Genomic DNA, 15,111 nt, shown 5'->3' with positions numbered 1-15,111 from the left:
GGCACATTCAGCTTAGAGAAGCCATTGACAGACAGTTAGCACCTGTGCGGGTCTTTTCAAGCGGAAAAAATCGTAAGTGTAAGCTTTGATAAAAACAAAACAATGTGGGAACCGTGCCAGGGATTCCCTGCCAGTCTACCAAGCTGATGCTTGCCCAGCCTCAAGCTACTTTGCATTTGTGATCTGACGAAGGCAGGAACATTGAGCTTAGTGCGGCCATTGATGGATTGTTAGCAACTCCGCAAGTTTTTTCAAGAGGAAGAGAATTGTAATACAAAGCTTTGATGAAAACTAAAAAGCATGTCAACGGTACCAGGAATTCCCAGCCAGTCTCCCATGCTGGTACTTGCCCAGCCTCAAGTAGCTCAGCATTTGCGATCTGACGAGGGCAGGCCCATTCAGCATAAAGAAGTAATTGACAGATAGGTCTGTAGCACAAATTTGGGTCTTTTCAAGCAGCAAAAAAATTGTAAGGGTAAGCTTTGATAAAAACAAAAAAGCACGTCAACGGTACCAGGGATTCCCAGCCAGTCTCCCTTGCTGGTACTTGCCCAGCCTCAAGCTACTTTGCATTTGCGATCTGACGAGGACAGGCACAGGCACATTCAGCTTAGAGTGACCGTTGACAGATAGTTAGCACCAGTGCGGGTCTTTTCAAGCGGCAAAAAATCGTAAGGGTAAGCTTTGATAAAAACAAAAAGCACGTTAACGGTACCAGGGATTCCCAGCCAGTCTCCCATGCTGGTACTTGCCCAGCCTCAAGCTGCTTTGCATTTGCGATCTGACGAGGGCAGGCACATTCAGCTTAGAGTGACAGTTGACAGATAGTTAGCACCAGTGCGGGTCTTTTCAAGCGGAAAAAAATCGTAAGGGTAAGCTTTGATAAAAACAAAAAGCACGTCAACGGTACCAGGGATTCCCAGCCAGTCTCCCATGCTGGTACTTGCCCAGCCTCAAGCTGCTTTGCATTTGCAATCTGACGAGGGCAGGCACATTCAGCTTAGAGTGACCGTTGACAGACAGTTATCACCAGTGCGGGTCTTTTCAAGCGGCAAAAAATCGTAAGGGTAAGCTTTGATAAAAACAAGAAGCACGTTAACGGTACCAGGGATTCCCAGCCAGTCTCCCATGCTGGTACTTGCCCAGCCTCAAGCTGCTTTGCATTTGCGATCTGACGAGGGCAGGCACATTCAGCTTAGAGTGACCGTTGACAGATAGTTAGCACCAGTGCGGGTCTTTTCAAGCGGAAAAAAATCGTAAGGGTAAGCTTTGATAAAAACAAAAAGCACGTCAACGGTACCAGGGATTCCCAGCCAGTCTCCCATGCTGGTACTTGCCCAGCCTCAAGCTGCTTTGCATTTGCGATCTGACGAAGGCAGGCACATTCAGCTTAGAGTGACCGTTGACAGATAGTTAGCACCAGTGCGGGTCTTTTCAAGCGGAAAAAAATCGTAAGGGTAAGCTTTGATAAAAACAAAAAGCACGTCAACGGTACAAGGGATTCCCAGCCAGTCTCCCATGCTGGTACTTGCCCAGCCTCAAGCTGCTTTGCATTTGCGATCTGACGAGGGCAGGCACATTCAGCTTAGAGTGACCGTTGACAGATAGTTAGCACCAGTGCGGGTCTTTTCAAGCGGCAAAAAATCGTAAGGGTAAGCTTTGATAAAAACAAAAAGCACGTTAACGGTACCAGGGATTCCCAGCCAGTCTCCCATGCTAGTACTTGCCCAGCCTCAAGCTGCTTTGCATTTGCGATTTGACGAGGGCAGGCACATTCAGCTTAGAGTGACCGTTGACAGATAGTTAGCACCAGTGCGGGTCTTTTCAAGCGGAAAAAAATCGTAAGGGTAAGCTTTGATAAAAACAAAAAGCACGTCAACGGTACCAGGGATTCCCAGCCAGTCTCCCATGCTGGTACTTGCCCAGCCTCAAGCTGCTTTGCATTTGCGATCTGACGAGGGCAGGCACATTCAGCTTAGAGTGACCGTTGACAGATAGTTAGCACCAGTGCGGGTCTTTTCAAGCGGAAAAAAATCGTAAGGGTAAGCTTTGATAAAAACAAAAAGCACGTCAACGGTACCAGGGATTCCCAGCCAGTCTCCCATGCTGGTACTTGCCCAGCCTCAAGCTGCTTTGCATTTGCGATCAGACGAGGGCAGGCACATTCAGCTTAGAGTGACCATTGACAGATAGTTAGCACCAGTGCGGGTCTTTTCAAGCGGAAAAAAATCGTAAGGGTAAGCTTTGATAAAAACAAAAAGCACGTCAACGGTACCAGGGATTCCCAGCCAGTCTCCCATGCTGGTACTTGCCCAGCCTCAAGCTGCTTTGCATTTGCGATCTGACGAGGGCAGAAACATTCAGCTTAGAGTGACCATTGACAGATAGTTAGCACCAGTGCGGGTCTTTTCAAGCGGAAAAAAATCGTAAGGGTAAGCTTTGATAAAAACAAAAAGCACGTCAACGGTACCAGGGATTCACAGCCAGTCTCCCATGCTGGTACTTGCCCAGCCTCAAGCTGCTTAGCATTTGCGATCTGACGAGAGCAGGCACATTCAGCTTAGAGTGGCCATTGACAGATAGTGATCAACTCTGCGAGCCTTTTCAAGAGGAATAGAATCGTAAGGGTAAGCTTTGATGAAAAAAAAAGAAACGTCAATGGCACCAGGGATTCCCAGCCAGACTCCCATGCTGGTACTTGCCCAGCCTCAAGCTGCTTTGCATTTGCGATCTGACGAGGGCAGGCACATTCAGCTTAGAGTGGCCATTGACAGACAGTTAGCACCTGTGCGGGTCTTTTCAAGCGGAAAAAATCGTAAGTGTAAGCTTTGATAAAAACAAAACAATGTGGGAACCGTGCCAGGGATTCCCTGCCAGTCTACCAAGCTGATACTTGCCCAGCCTCAAGCTACTTTGCATTTGTGATCTGACGAAGGCAGGAACATTGAGCTTAGTGCGGCCATTGATGGATTGTTAGCAACTCCGCAAGTTTTTTCAAGAGGAAGAGAATCGTAATACAAAGCTTTGATGAAAACTAAAAAGCATGTCAACGGTACCAGGAATTCCCAGCCAGTCTCCCATGCTGGTACTTGCCCAGCCTCAAGTAGCTCAGCATTTGCGATCTGACGAGGGCAGGCCCATTCAGCATAAAGAAGTAATTGACAGATAGGTCTGTAGCACAAATTTGGGTCTTTTCAAGCGGCAAAAAATTGTAAGGGTAAGCTTTGATAAAAACAAAAAGCACGTCAACGGTACCAGGGATTCCCAGCCAGTCTCCCATGCTGGTACTTGCCCAGCCTCAAGCTGCTTTGCATTTGCGATCTGACGAGGACAGGCACATTCAGCTTAGAGTGACCGCTGACAGATAGTTAGCACCAGTGCGGGTCTTTTCAAGCGGCAAAAAATCGTAAGGGTAAGCTTTGATAAAAACAAAAAGCACGTTAACGGTACCAGGAATTCCCAGCCAGTCTCCCATGCTGGTACTTGCCCAGCCTCAAGCTGCTTTGCATTTGCGATTTGACGAGGGCAGGCACATTCAGCTTAGAGTGACCGTTGACAGATAGTTAGCACCAGTGCGGGTCTTTTCAAGCGGAAAAAAATCGTAAGGGTAAGCTTTGATAAAAACAAAAAGCACGTCAACGGTACCAGGGATTCCCAGCCAGTCTCCCATGCTGGTACTTGCCCAGCCTCAAGCTGCTTTGCATTTGCGATCTGACGAGGGCAGGCACATTCAGCTTAGAGTGACCGTTGACAGATAGTTAGCACCAGTGCGGGTCTATTCAAGCGGAAAAAAATCGTAAGGGTAAGCTTTGATAAAAACAAAAAGCACGTCAACGATACCAGGGATTCCCAGCCAGTCTCCCATGCTGGTACTTGCCCAGCCTCAAGCTGCTTTGCATTTGCGATCTGACGAGGGCAGGAACATTCAGCTTAGAGTGACCATTGACAGATAGTTAGCACCAGTGCGGGTCTTTTCAAGCGGAAAAAAATCGTAAGGGTAAGCTTTGATAAAAACAAAAAGCACGTCAACGGTACCAGGGATTCCCAGCCAGTCTCCCATGCTGGTACTTGCCCAGCCTCAAGCTGCTTAGCATTTGCGATCTGACGAGAGCAGGCACATTCAGCTTAGAGTGGCCATTGACAGATAGTGAGCAACTCTGCGGGCCTTTTCAAGAGGAATAGAATCGTAAGGGTAAGCTTTGATGAAAAAAAAAGAAACGTCAATGGCACCAGGGATTCCCAGCCAGTCTCCCATGCTGGTACTTGCCCAGCCTCAAGCTGCTTTGCATTTGCCATCTGACGAGGGCAGGCACATTCAGCTTAGAGTGGCCATTGACAGACAGTTAGCACCTGTGCGGGTCTTTTCAAGTGGAAAAAATCGTAAGTGTAAGCTTTGATAAAAACAAAACAATGTGGGAACCGTGCCAGGGATTCCCTGCCAGTCTACCAAGCTGATACTTGCCCAGCCTCAAGCTACTTTGCATTTGTGATCTGACGAAGGCAGGAACATTGAGCTTAGTGCGGCCATTGATGGATTGTTAGCAACTCCGCAAGTTTTTTCAAGAGGAAGAGAATCGTAATACAAAGCTTTGATGAAAACTAAAAAGTATGTCAACGGTACCAGGAATTCCCAGCCAGTCTCCCATGCTGGTACTTGCCCAGCCTCAAGTAGCTCAGCATTTGCGATCTGACGAGGGCAGGCCCATTCAGCATAAAGAAGTAATTGACAGATAGGTCTGTAGCACAAATTTGGGTCTTTTCAAGCGGCAAAAAATTGTAAGGGTAAGCTTTGATAAAAACAAAAAGCACGTCAACGGTACCAGGGATTCCCAGCCAGTCTCCCATGCTGGTACTTGCCCAGCCTCAAGCTGCTTTGCATTTGCGATCTGACGAGGGCAGGAACATTCAGCTTAGAGTGACCATTGACAGATAGTTAGCACCAGTGCGGGTCTTTTCAAGCGGAAAAAAATCGTAAGGGTAAGCTTTGATAAAAATAAAAAGCACGTCAACTGTACCAGGGATTCCCAGCCAGTCTCCCATGCTGGTACTTGCCCAGTCTCAAGCTGCTTTGCATTTGCGATCTGATGAGGGCAGGGACATTCAGCTTAGAGTGACCATTGACAGATAGTTAGCACCAGTGCGGGTCTTTTCAAGCGGAAAAAAATCGTTAGGGTAAGCTTTGATAAAAACAAAAAGCACGTCAGCGGTACCAGGGATTCCCAGCCAGTCTCCCATGCTGGTACTTGCCCAGCCTCAAGCTGCTTAGCATTTGCGATCTGACGAGAGCAGGCACATTCAGCTTAGAGTGGCCATTAACAGATAGTGAGCAACTCTGCGGGCCTTTTCAAGAGGAATAGAATCGTAAGGGTAAGCTTTGATGAAAAAAAAAGAAACGTCAATGGCACCAGGGATTCCCAGCCAGTCTCCCATGCTGGTACTTGCCCAGCCTCAAGATGCTTTGCATTTGCGATCTGACGAGGGCAGGCACATTCAGCTTAGAGTGGCCATTGACAGACAGTTAGCACCTGTGCGGGTCTTTTCAAGCGGAAAAAATCGTAATTGTAAGCTTTGATAAAAACAAAACAATGTGGGAACCGTGCCAGGGATTCCCTGCCAGTCTACCAAGCTGATACTTGCCCAGCCTCAAGCTACTTTGCATTTGTGATCTGACGAAGGCAGGATCATTGAGCTTAGTGCGGCCATTGATGGTTTGTTAGCAACTCCGCAAGTTTTTTCAAGAGGAAGAGAATCGTAATACAAAGCTTTGATGAAAACTAAAAAGCATGTCAACGGTACCAGGGATTCCCAGCCAGTCTCCCATGCTGGTACTTGCCCAGCCTCAAGTAACTCAGCATTTGCGATCTGACGAGGGCAGGCCCATTCAGCATAAAGAAGTAATTGACAGATAGGTCTGTAGCACAAATTTGGGTCTTTTCAAGCGGCAAAAAATTGTAAGGGTAAGATTTGATAAAAACAAAAAGCACGTCAACGGTACCAGGGATTCCCAGCCAGTCTCCCTTGCTGGTACTTGCCCAGCCTCAAGCTGCTTTGCATTTGCGATCTGACGAGGACAGGCACATTCAGCTTAGAGTGACCGTTGACAGATAGTTAGCACCAGTGCGGGTCTTTTCAAGCGGAAAAAAATCGTAAGGGTAAGCTTTGATAAAAACAAAAAGCACGTCAACGGTACCAGGGATTCCCAGCCAGTCTCCCATGCTGGTACTTGCCCAGCCTCAAGCTGCTTTGCATTTGCGATCTGACGAGGGCAGGCACATTCAGCTTAGAGTGACCATTGACAGATAGTTAGCACCAGTGCGGGTCTTTTCAAGCGGAAAAAAATCGTAAGGGTAAGCTTTGATAAAAACAAAAAGCACGTCAACGGTACCAGGGATTCCCAGCCAGTCTCCCATGCTGGTACTTGCCCAGCCTCAAGCTGCTTTGCATTTGCGATCTGACGATTGCAGGCACATTCAGCTTAGAGTGACCATTGACAGATACTTAGCACCAGTGCGGGTCTTTTCAAGCGGAAAAAAATCGTAAGGGTAAGCTTTGATAAAAACAAAAAGCACGTCAACGGTACCAGGGATTCCCAGCCAGTCTCCCATGCTGGTACTTGCCCAGCCTCAAGCTGCTTAGCATTTGCGATCTGACGAGAGCAGGCACATTCAGCTTAGAGTGGCCATTGACAGATAGTGAGCAACTCTGCGGGCCTTTTCAAGATGAATAGAATCGTAAGGGTAAGCTTTGATGAAAAAAAAAGAAACGTCAATGGCACCAGGGATTCCCAGCCAGTCTCCCATGCTGGTACTTGCCCAGCCTCAAGCTGCTTTGCATTTGCGATCTGACGAGGGCAGGCACATTCAGCTTAGAGTGGCCATTGACAGACAGTTAGCACCTGTGCGGGTCTTTTCAAGCGGAAAAAATCGTAAGTGTAAGCTTTGATAAAAACAAAACAATGTGGGAACCGTGCCAGGGATTCCCTGCCAGTCTACCAAGCTGATACTTGCCCAGCCTCAAGCTACTTTGCATTTGTGATCTGACGAAGGCAGGAACATTGAGCTTAGTGTGGCCATTGATGGATTGTTAGCAACTCCGCAAGTTTTTTCAAGAGGAAGAGAATCGTAATACAAAGCTTTGATGAAAACTAAAAAGCATGTCAACGGTACCAGGAATTCCCAGCCAGTCTCCCATGCTGGTACTTGCCCAGCCTCAAGTAGCTCAGCATTTGCGATCTGACGAGGGCAGGCCCATTCAGCATAAAGAAGTAATTGACAGATAGGTCTGTAGCACAAATTTGGGTCTTTTCAAGCGGCAAAAAATTGTAAGGGTAAGCTTTGATAAAAACAAAAAGCACGTCAACGGTACCAGGGATTCCCAGCCAGTCTCCCATGCTGGTACTTGCCCAGCCTCAAGCTGCTTTGCATTTGCGATCTGACGAGGACAGGCACATTCAGCTTAGAGTGACCGCTGACAGATAGTTAGCACCAGTGCGGGTCTTTTCAAGCGGCAAAAAATCGTAAAGGTAAGCTTTGATAAAAACAAAAAGCACGTTAACGGTACCAGGGATTCCCAGCCAGTCTCCCATGCTGGTACTTGCCCAGCCTCAAGCTGCTTTGCATTTGCGATCTGACGAGGGCAGGCACATTCAGCTTAGAGTGACCGTTGACAGATAGTTAGCACCAGTGCGGGTCTTTTCAAGCGGAAAAAAATCGTAAGGGTAAGCTTTGATAAAAATAAAAAGCACGTCAACGGTACCAGGGATTCCCAGCCAGTCTCCCATGCTGGTACTTGCCCAGCCTCAAGCTGCTTTGCATTTGCGATCTGACGAGGGCAGGCACATTCAGCTTAGAGTGACCGTTGACAGATAGTTAGCACCAGTGCGGGTCTATTCAAGCGGAAAAAAATCGTAAGGGTAAGCTTTGATAAAAACAAAAAGCACGTCAACGATACCAGGGATTCCCAGCCAGTCTCCCATGCTGGTACTTGCCCAGCCTCAAGCTGCTTTGCATTTGCGATCTGACGAGGGCAGGAACATTCAGCTTAGAGTGACCATTGACAGATAGTTAGCACCAGTGCGGGTCTTTTCAAGCGGAAAAAAATCGTAAGGGTAAGCTTTGATAAAAACAAAAAGCACGTCAACGGTACCAGGGATTCCCAGCCAGTCTCCCATGCTGGTACTTGCCCAGCCTCAAGCTGCTTTGCATTTGCAATCTGACGAGGGCAGGCACATTCAGCTTAGAGTGACCATTGACAGATCGTTAGCACCAGTGCGGGTCTTTTCAAGCGGAAAAAAATCGTAAGGGTAAGCTTTGATAAAAACAAAAGCACGTCAGCGGTACCAGGGATTCCCAGCCAGTCTCCCATGCTGGTACTTGCCCAGCCTCAAGCTGCTTAGCATTTGCGATCTGACGAGAGCAGGCACATTCAGCTTAGAGTGGCCATTGACAGATAGTGAGCAACTCTGTGGGCCTTTTCAAGAGGAATAGAATCGTAAGGGTAAGCTTTGATGAAAAAAAAAGAAACGTCAATGGCACCAGGGATTCCCAGCCAGTCTCCCATGCTGGTACTTGCCCAGCCTCAAGCTGCTTTGCATTCTGACGAAGGCAGGCACATTCAGCTTAGAGTGGCCATTGACAGACAGTTAGCACCTGTGCGGGTCTTTTCAAGTGGAAAAAATCGTAAGTGTAAGCTTTGATAAAAACAAAACAATGTGGGAACCGTGCCAGGGATTCCCTGCCAGTCTACCAAGCTGATACTTGCCCAGCCTCAAGCTACTTTGCATTTGTGATCTGACGAAGGCAGGAACATTGAGCTTAGTGCGGCCATTGATGGATTGTTAGCAACTCCGCAAGTTTTTTCAAGAGGAAGAGAATCGTAATACAAAGCTTTGATGAAAACTAAAAAGTATGTCAACGGTACCAGGAATTCCCAGCCAGTCTCACATGCTGGTACTTGCCCAGCCTCAAGTAGCTCAGCATTTGCGATCTGACGAGGGCAGGCCCATTCAGCATAAAGAAGTAATTGACAGATAGGTCTGTAGCACAAATTTGGGTCTTTTCAAGCGGCAAAAAATTGTAAGGGTAAGCTTTGATAAAAACAAAAAGCACGTCAACGGTACCAGGGATTCCCAGCCAGTCTCCCATGCTGGTACTTGCCCAGCCTCAAGCTGCTTTGCATTTGCGATCTGACGAGGGCAGGCACATTCAGCTTAGAGTGACCATTGACAGATAGTTAGCACCAGTGCGGGTCTTTTCAAGCGGAAAAAAATCGTAAGGGTAAGCTTTGATAAAAACAAAAAGCACGTCAACTGTACCAGGGATTCCCAGCCAGTCTCCCATGCTGGTACTTGCCCAGTCTCAAGCTGCTTTGCATTTGCGATCTGATGAGGGCAGGGACATTCAGCTTAGAGTGACCATTGACAGATAGTTAGCACCAGTGCAGGTCTTTTCAAGCGGAAAAAAATCGTTAGGGTAAGCTTTGATAAAAACAAAAAGCACGTCAGCGGTACCAGGGATTCCCAGCCAGTCTCCCATGCTGGTACTTGCCCAGCCTCAAGCTGCTTAGCATTTGCGATCTGACGAGAGCAGGCACATTCAGCTTAGAGTGGCCATTGACAGATAGTGAGCAACTCTGCGGGCCTTTTCAAGAGGAATAGAATCGTAAGGGTAAGCTTTGATGAAAAAAAAAGAAACGTCAATGGCACCAGGGATTCCCAGCCAGTCTCCCATGCTGGTACTTGCCCAGCCTCAAGATGCTTTGCATTTGCGATCTGACGAGGGCAGGCACATTCAGCTTAGAGTGGCCATTGACAGACAGTTAGCACCTGTGCGGGTCTTTTCAAGCGGAAAAAATCGTAATTGTAAGCTTTGATAAAAACAAAACAATGTGGGAACCGTGCCAGGGATTCCCTGCCAGTCTACCAAGCTGATACTTGCCCAGCCTCAAGCTACTTTGCATTTGTGATCTGACGAAGGCAGGATCATTGAGCTTAATGCGGCCATTGATGGATTGTTAGCAACTCCGCAAGTTTTTTCAAGAGGAAGAGAATCGTAATACAAAGCTTTGATGAAAACTAAAAAGCATGTCAACGGTACCAGGGATTCCCAGCCAGTCTCCCATGCTGGTACTTGCCCAGCCTCAAGTAACTCAGCATTTGCGATCTGACGAGGGCAGGCCCATTCAGCATAAAGAAGTAATTGACAGATAGGTCTGTAGCACAAATTTGGGTCTTTTCAAGCGGCAAAAAATTGTAAGGGTAAGATTTGATAAAAACAAAAAGCACGTCAACGGTACCAGGGATTCCCAGCCAGTCTCCCTTGCTGGTACTTGCCCAGCCTCAAGCTGCTTTGCATTTGCGATCTGACGAGGACAGGCACATTCAGCTTAGAGTGACCGTTGACAGATAGTTAGCACCAATGCGGGTCTTTTCAAGCGGAAAAAAATCGTAAGGGTAAGCTTTGATAAAAACAAAAAGCACGTCAACGGTACCAGGGATTCCCAGCCAGTCTCCCATGCTGGTACTTGCCCAGCCTCAAGCTGCTTTGCATTTGCGATCTGACGAGGGCAGGCACATTCAGCTTAGAGTGACCATTGACAGATAGTTAGCACCAGTGCGGGTCTTTTCAAGCGGAAAAAAATCGTAAGGGTAAGCTTTGATAAAAACAAAAAGCACGTCAACGGTACCAGGGATTCCCAGCCAGTCTCCCATGCTGGTACTTGCCCAGCCTCAAGCTGCTTTGCATTTGCGATCTGACGAGGGCAGGCACATTCAGCTTAGAGTGACCATTGACAGATACTTAGCACCAGTGCGGGTCTTTTCAAGCGGAAAAAAATCGTAAGGGTAAGCTTTGATAAAAACAAAAAGCACGTCAACGGTACCAGGGATTCCCAGCCAGTCTCCCATGCTGGTACTTGCCCAGCCTCAAGCTGCTTAGCATTTGCGATCTGACGAGAGCAGGCACATTCAGCTTAGAGTGGCCATTGACAGATAGTGAGCAACTCTGCGTGCCTTTTCAAGATGAATAGAATCGTAAGGGTAAGCTTTGATGAAAAAAAAAGAAACGTCAATGGCACCAGGGATTCCCAGCCAGTCTCCCATGCTGGTACTTGCCCAGCCTCAAGCTGCTTTGCATTTGCGATCTGACGAGGGCAGGCACATTCAGCTTAGAGTGGCCATTGACAGACAGTTAGCACCTGTGCGGGTCTTTTCAAGCGGAAAAAATCGTAAGTGTAAGCTTTGATAAAAACAAAACAATGTGGGAACCGTGCCAGGGATTCCCTGCCAGTCTACCAAGCTGATACTTGCCCAGCCTCAAGCTACTTTGCATTTGTGATCTGACGAAGGCAGGAACATTGAGCTTAGTGCGGCCATTGATGGATTGTTAGCAACTCCGCAAGTTTTTTCAAGAGGAAGAGAATCGTAATACAAAGCTTTGATGAAAACTAAAAAGCATGTCAACGGTACCAGGAATTCCCAGCCAGTCTCCCATGCTGGTACTTGCCCAGCCTCAAGTAGCTCAGCATTTGCGATCTGACGAGGGCAGGCCCATTCAGCATAAAGAAGTAATTGACAGATAGGTCTGTAGCACAAATTTGGGTCTTTTCAAGCGGCAAAAAATTGTAAGGGTAAGCTTTGATAAAAACGAAAAGCACGTCAACGGTACCAGGGATTCCCAGCCAGTCTCCCTTGCTGGTACTTGCCCAGCCTCAAGCTGCTTTGCATTTGCGATCTGACGAGGGCAGGAACATTCAGCTTAGAGTGACCGTTGACAGATAGTTAGCACCAGTGCGGGTCTTTTCAAGCGGAAAAAAATCGTAAGGGTAAGCTTTGATAAAAACAAAAAGCACGTCAACGGTACCAGGGATTCCCAGCCAGTCTCCCATGCTGGTACTTGCCCAGCCTCAAGCTGCTTTGCATTTGCGATCTGACGAGGGCAGGCACATTCAGCTTAGAGTGACCGTTGACAGATAGTTAGCACCAGTGCGGGTCTTTTCAAGCGGAAAAAAATCGTAAGGGTAAGCTTTGATAAAAACAAAAAGTACGTCAACGGTACCAGGGATTCCCAGCCAGTCTCCCATGCTGGTACTTGCCCAGCCTCAAGCTGCTTAGCATTTGCGATCTGACAAGAGCAGGCACATTCAGCTTAGAGTGGCCATTGACAGATAGTGAGCAACTCTGCGGGCCTTTTCAAGAGGAATAGAATCGTAAGGGTAAGCTTTGATGAAAAAAAAAGAAACGTCAATGGCACCAGGGATTCCCAGCCAGTCTCCCATGCTGGTACTTGCCCAGCCTCAAGCTGCTTTGCATTTGCGATCTGACGAGGGCAGGCACATTCAGCTTAGAATGGCCATTGACAGACAGTTAGCACCTGTGCGGGTCTTTTCAAGCGGAAAAAATCGTAAGTGTAAGCTTTGATAAAAACAAAACAATGTGGGAACCGTGCCAGGGATTCCCTGCCAGTCTACCAAGCTGATACTTGCCCAGCCTCAAGCTACTTTGCATTTGTGATCTGACGAAGGCAGGAACATTGAGCTTAGTGCGGCCATTGATGGATTGTTAGCAACTCCGCAAGTTTTTTCAAGAGGAAGAGAATCGTAATACAAAGCTTTGATGAAAACTAAAAAGCATGTCAACGGTACCAGGAATTCCCAGCCAGTCTCCCATGTTGGTACTTGCCCAGCCTCAAGTAGCTCAGCATTTGCGATCTGACGAGGGCAGGCCCATTCAGCATAAAGAAGTAATTGACAGATAGGTCTGTAGCACAAATTTGGGTCTTTTCAAGCGGCAAAAAATTGTAAGGGTAAGCTTTGATAAAAACAAAAAGCACGTCAACGGTACCAGGGATTCCCAGCCAGTCTCCCTTGCTGGTACTTGCCCAGCCTCAAGCTGCTTTGCATTTGCGATCTGACGAGGACAGGCACATTCAGCTTAGAGTGACCGTTAACAGATAGCTAGCACCAGTGCGGGTCTTTTCAAGCGGCAAAAAATCGTAAGGGTAAGCTTTGATAAAAACAAAAAGCACGTTAACGGTACCAGGTATTCCCAGCCAGTCTCCCATGCTGGTACTTGCCCAGCCTCAAGCTGCTTTGCATTTGCGATCTGACAAGGGCAGGAACATTCAGCTTAGAGTGACCGTTGACAGATAGTTAGCACCAGTGCGGGTCTTTTCAAGCGGAAAAAAATCGTAAGGGTAAGCTTTGATAAAAACAAAAAGCACGTCAACGGTACCAGGGATTCCCAGCCAGTCTCCCATGCTGGTACTTGCCCAGCCTCAAGCTGCTTTCCATTTGCAATCTGACGAGGGCAGGCACATTCAGCTTAGAGTGACCATTGACAGATAGTTAGCACCAGTGCGGGTCTTTTCAAGTGGAAAAAAATCGTAAGGGTAAGCTTTGATAAAAACAAAAAGCATGTCAGCGGTACCAGGGATTCCCAGCCAGTCTCCCATGCTGGTACTTGCCCAGCCTCAAGCTGCTTAGCATTTGCGATCTGACGAGAGCAGGCACATTCAGCTTAGAGTGGCCATTGACAGATAGTGAGCAACTCTGCGGGCCTTTTCAAGAGGAATAGAATCGTAAGGGTAAGCTTTGATGAAAAAAAAAGAAACGTCAATGGCACCAGGGATTCCCAGCCAGTCACCAATGCTGGTACTTGCCCAGCCTCAAGCTGCTTTGCATTTGCGATCTGACGAGGGCAGGCACATTCAGCTTAGAGTGGCCATTGACAGACAGTTAGCACCTGTGCGGGTCTTTTCAAGCGGAAAAAATCGTAAGTGTAAGCTTTGATAAAAACAAAACAATGTGGGAACCGTGCCAGGGATTCCCTGCCAGTCTACCAAGCTGATACTTGCCCAGCCTCAAGCTACTTTGCATTTGTGATCTGACGAAGGCAGGAACATTGAGCTTAGTGCGGCCATTGATGGATTGTTAGCAACTCCGCAAGTTTTTTCAAGAGGAAGAGAATCGTAATACAAAGCTTTGATGAAAACTAAAAAGCATGTCAACGGTACCAGGAATTCCCAGCCAGTCTCCCATGCTGGTACTTGCCCAGCCTCAAGTAGCTCAGCATTTGCGATCTGACGAGGGCAGGCCCATTCAGCATAAAGAAGTAATTGACAGATAGGTCTGTAGCACAAATTTGCGTCTTTTCAAGCGGCAAAAAATTGTAAGGGTAAGCTTTGATAAAAACAAAAAGCACGTTAACGGTACCAGGGATTCCCAGCCAGTCTCCCATGCTGGTACTTGCCCAGCCTCAAGCTGCTTTGCTTTTGCGATCTGACGAGGGCAGGCACATTCAGCTTAGAGTGACCGTTGACAGATAGTTAGCACCAGTGCGGGTCTTTTCAAGCGGAAAAAAATCGTAAGGGTAAGCTTTGATAAAAACAAAAAGCACGTCAACGGTACCAGGGATTCCCAGCCAGTCTCCCATGCTGGTACTTGCCCAGCCTCAAACTGCTTTGCATTTGCGATCAGACGAGGGCAGGTACATTCAGCTTAGAGTGACCATTGACAGATAGTTAGCACCAGTGCAGGTCTTTTCAAGCGGAAAAAAATCGTAAGGGTAAGCTTTGATAAAAACAAAAAGCACGTCAACGGTACCAGGGATTCCCAGCCAGTCTCCCATGCTGGTACTTGCCCAGCCTCAAGCTGCTTTGCATTTGCAATCTGACGAGGGCAGGCACATTCAGCTTAGAGTGACCATTGACAGATCGTTAACACCAGTGCGGGTCTTTTCAAGCGGAAATAAATCGTAAGGGTAAGCTTTGATAAAAACAAAAAGCACGTCAGCGGTACCAGGGATTCCCAGCCAGTCTCCCATGCTGGTACTTGCCCAGCCTCAAGCTGCTTAGCATTTGCGATCTGACGAGAGCAGGAACATTCAGCTTAGAGTGGCCATTGACAGATAGTAAGCAACTCTGCGGGCCTTTTCAAGAGGAATAGAATCGTAAGGGTAAGCTTTGATGAAAAAAAAAGAAACGTCAATGGCACCAGGGATTCCCAGCCAGTCTCCCATGCTGGTACTTGCCCAGCCTCAAGCTGCTTTACATTTGCGATCTGACGAGGGCAGGCACATTCAGCTTAGAGTGACCGTTGACAGATAGTTAGCACCAG

General features: G+C 47.6%; 25 pseudogenes; all 25 read right to left on the bottom strand.

Annotated features, from left to right (window-relative positions):
- Positions 1 to 1,483: 1,483 nt before the first annotated feature.
- LOC138659516 (5S ribosomal RNA) lies at positions 1,484 to 1,602 on the bottom strand (annotated as a pseudogene).
- Positions 1,603 to 1,873: 271 nt separating this feature from the next.
- LOC138659949 (5S ribosomal RNA) lies at positions 1,874 to 1,992 on the bottom strand (annotated as a pseudogene).
- Positions 1,993 to 2,068: 76 nt separating this feature from the next.
- On the bottom strand, positions 2,069 to 2,187 carry LOC138659530 (5S ribosomal RNA; annotated as a pseudogene).
- Positions 2,188 to 2,458: 271 nt separating this feature from the next.
- LOC138658739 (5S ribosomal RNA) lies at positions 2,459 to 2,577 on the bottom strand (annotated as a pseudogene).
- Positions 2,578 to 3,633: 1,056 nt separating this feature from the next.
- LOC138659948 (5S ribosomal RNA) lies at positions 3,634 to 3,752 on the bottom strand (annotated as a pseudogene).
- Positions 3,753 to 4,023: 271 nt separating this feature from the next.
- Positions 4,024 to 4,142, bottom strand: LOC138659978 (5S ribosomal RNA; annotated as a pseudogene).
- Positions 4,143 to 4,808: 666 nt separating this feature from the next.
- Positions 4,809 to 4,927, bottom strand: LOC138659505 (5S ribosomal RNA; annotated as a pseudogene).
- Positions 4,928 to 6,178: 1,251 nt separating this feature from the next.
- On the bottom strand, positions 6,179 to 6,297 carry LOC138659231 (5S ribosomal RNA; annotated as a pseudogene).
- Positions 6,298 to 6,568: 271 nt separating this feature from the next.
- On the bottom strand, positions 6,569 to 6,687 carry LOC138659967 (5S ribosomal RNA; annotated as a pseudogene).
- Positions 6,688 to 6,763: 76 nt separating this feature from the next.
- On the bottom strand, positions 6,764 to 6,882 carry LOC138658786 (5S ribosomal RNA; annotated as a pseudogene).
- An 861-nt stretch (positions 6,883 to 7,743) lies between these two features.
- Positions 7,744 to 7,862, bottom strand: LOC138659947 (5S ribosomal RNA; annotated as a pseudogene).
- Positions 7,863 to 8,327: 465 nt separating this feature from the next.
- On the bottom strand, positions 8,328 to 8,446 carry LOC138659044 (5S ribosomal RNA; annotated as a pseudogene).
- Positions 8,447 to 9,106: 660 nt separating this feature from the next.
- On the bottom strand, positions 9,107 to 9,225 carry LOC138659230 (5S ribosomal RNA; annotated as a pseudogene).
- A 271-nt stretch (positions 9,226 to 9,496) lies between these two features.
- LOC138659043 (5S ribosomal RNA) lies at positions 9,497 to 9,615 on the bottom strand (annotated as a pseudogene).
- Positions 9,616 to 10,476: 861 nt separating this feature from the next.
- On the bottom strand, positions 10,477 to 10,595 carry LOC138659229 (5S ribosomal RNA; annotated as a pseudogene).
- Positions 10,596 to 10,671: 76 nt separating this feature from the next.
- LOC138659228 (5S ribosomal RNA) lies at positions 10,672 to 10,790 on the bottom strand (annotated as a pseudogene).
- A 76-nt stretch (positions 10,791 to 10,866) lies between these two features.
- LOC138659956 (5S ribosomal RNA) lies at positions 10,867 to 10,985 on the bottom strand (annotated as a pseudogene).
- Positions 10,986 to 11,061: 76 nt separating this feature from the next.
- LOC138658785 (5S ribosomal RNA) lies at positions 11,062 to 11,180 on the bottom strand (annotated as a pseudogene).
- A 666-nt stretch (positions 11,181 to 11,846) lies between these two features.
- Positions 11,847 to 11,965, bottom strand: LOC138659946 (5S ribosomal RNA; annotated as a pseudogene).
- A 76-nt stretch (positions 11,966 to 12,041) lies between these two features.
- Positions 12,042 to 12,160, bottom strand: LOC138659167 (5S ribosomal RNA; annotated as a pseudogene).
- A 76-nt stretch (positions 12,161 to 12,236) lies between these two features.
- On the bottom strand, positions 12,237 to 12,355 carry LOC138659693 (5S ribosomal RNA; annotated as a pseudogene).
- A 1,056-nt stretch (positions 12,356 to 13,411) lies between these two features.
- Positions 13,412 to 13,530, bottom strand: LOC138658695 (5S ribosomal RNA; annotated as a pseudogene).
- A 666-nt stretch (positions 13,531 to 14,196) lies between these two features.
- LOC138658691 (5S ribosomal RNA) lies at positions 14,197 to 14,315 on the bottom strand (annotated as a pseudogene).
- A 76-nt stretch (positions 14,316 to 14,391) lies between these two features.
- On the bottom strand, positions 14,392 to 14,510 carry LOC138659641 (5S ribosomal RNA; annotated as a pseudogene).
- A 271-nt stretch (positions 14,511 to 14,781) lies between these two features.
- Positions 14,782 to 14,900, bottom strand: LOC138659166 (5S ribosomal RNA; annotated as a pseudogene).
- Positions 14,901 to 15,111: the final 211 nt, after the last annotated feature.

The sequence above is a fragment of the Ranitomeya imitator genome, chromosome 1, assembly GCF_032444005.1.
Source record: "Ranitomeya imitator isolate aRanImi1 chromosome 1, aRanImi1.pri, whole genome shotgun sequence".
NCBI lineage: Eukaryota > Metazoa > Chordata > Amphibia > Anura > Dendrobatidae > Ranitomeya > Ranitomeya imitator.
Note: the sequence above shows the minus strand (reverse complement) of the source record. Positions and strands in the feature narration are given on the sequence as shown.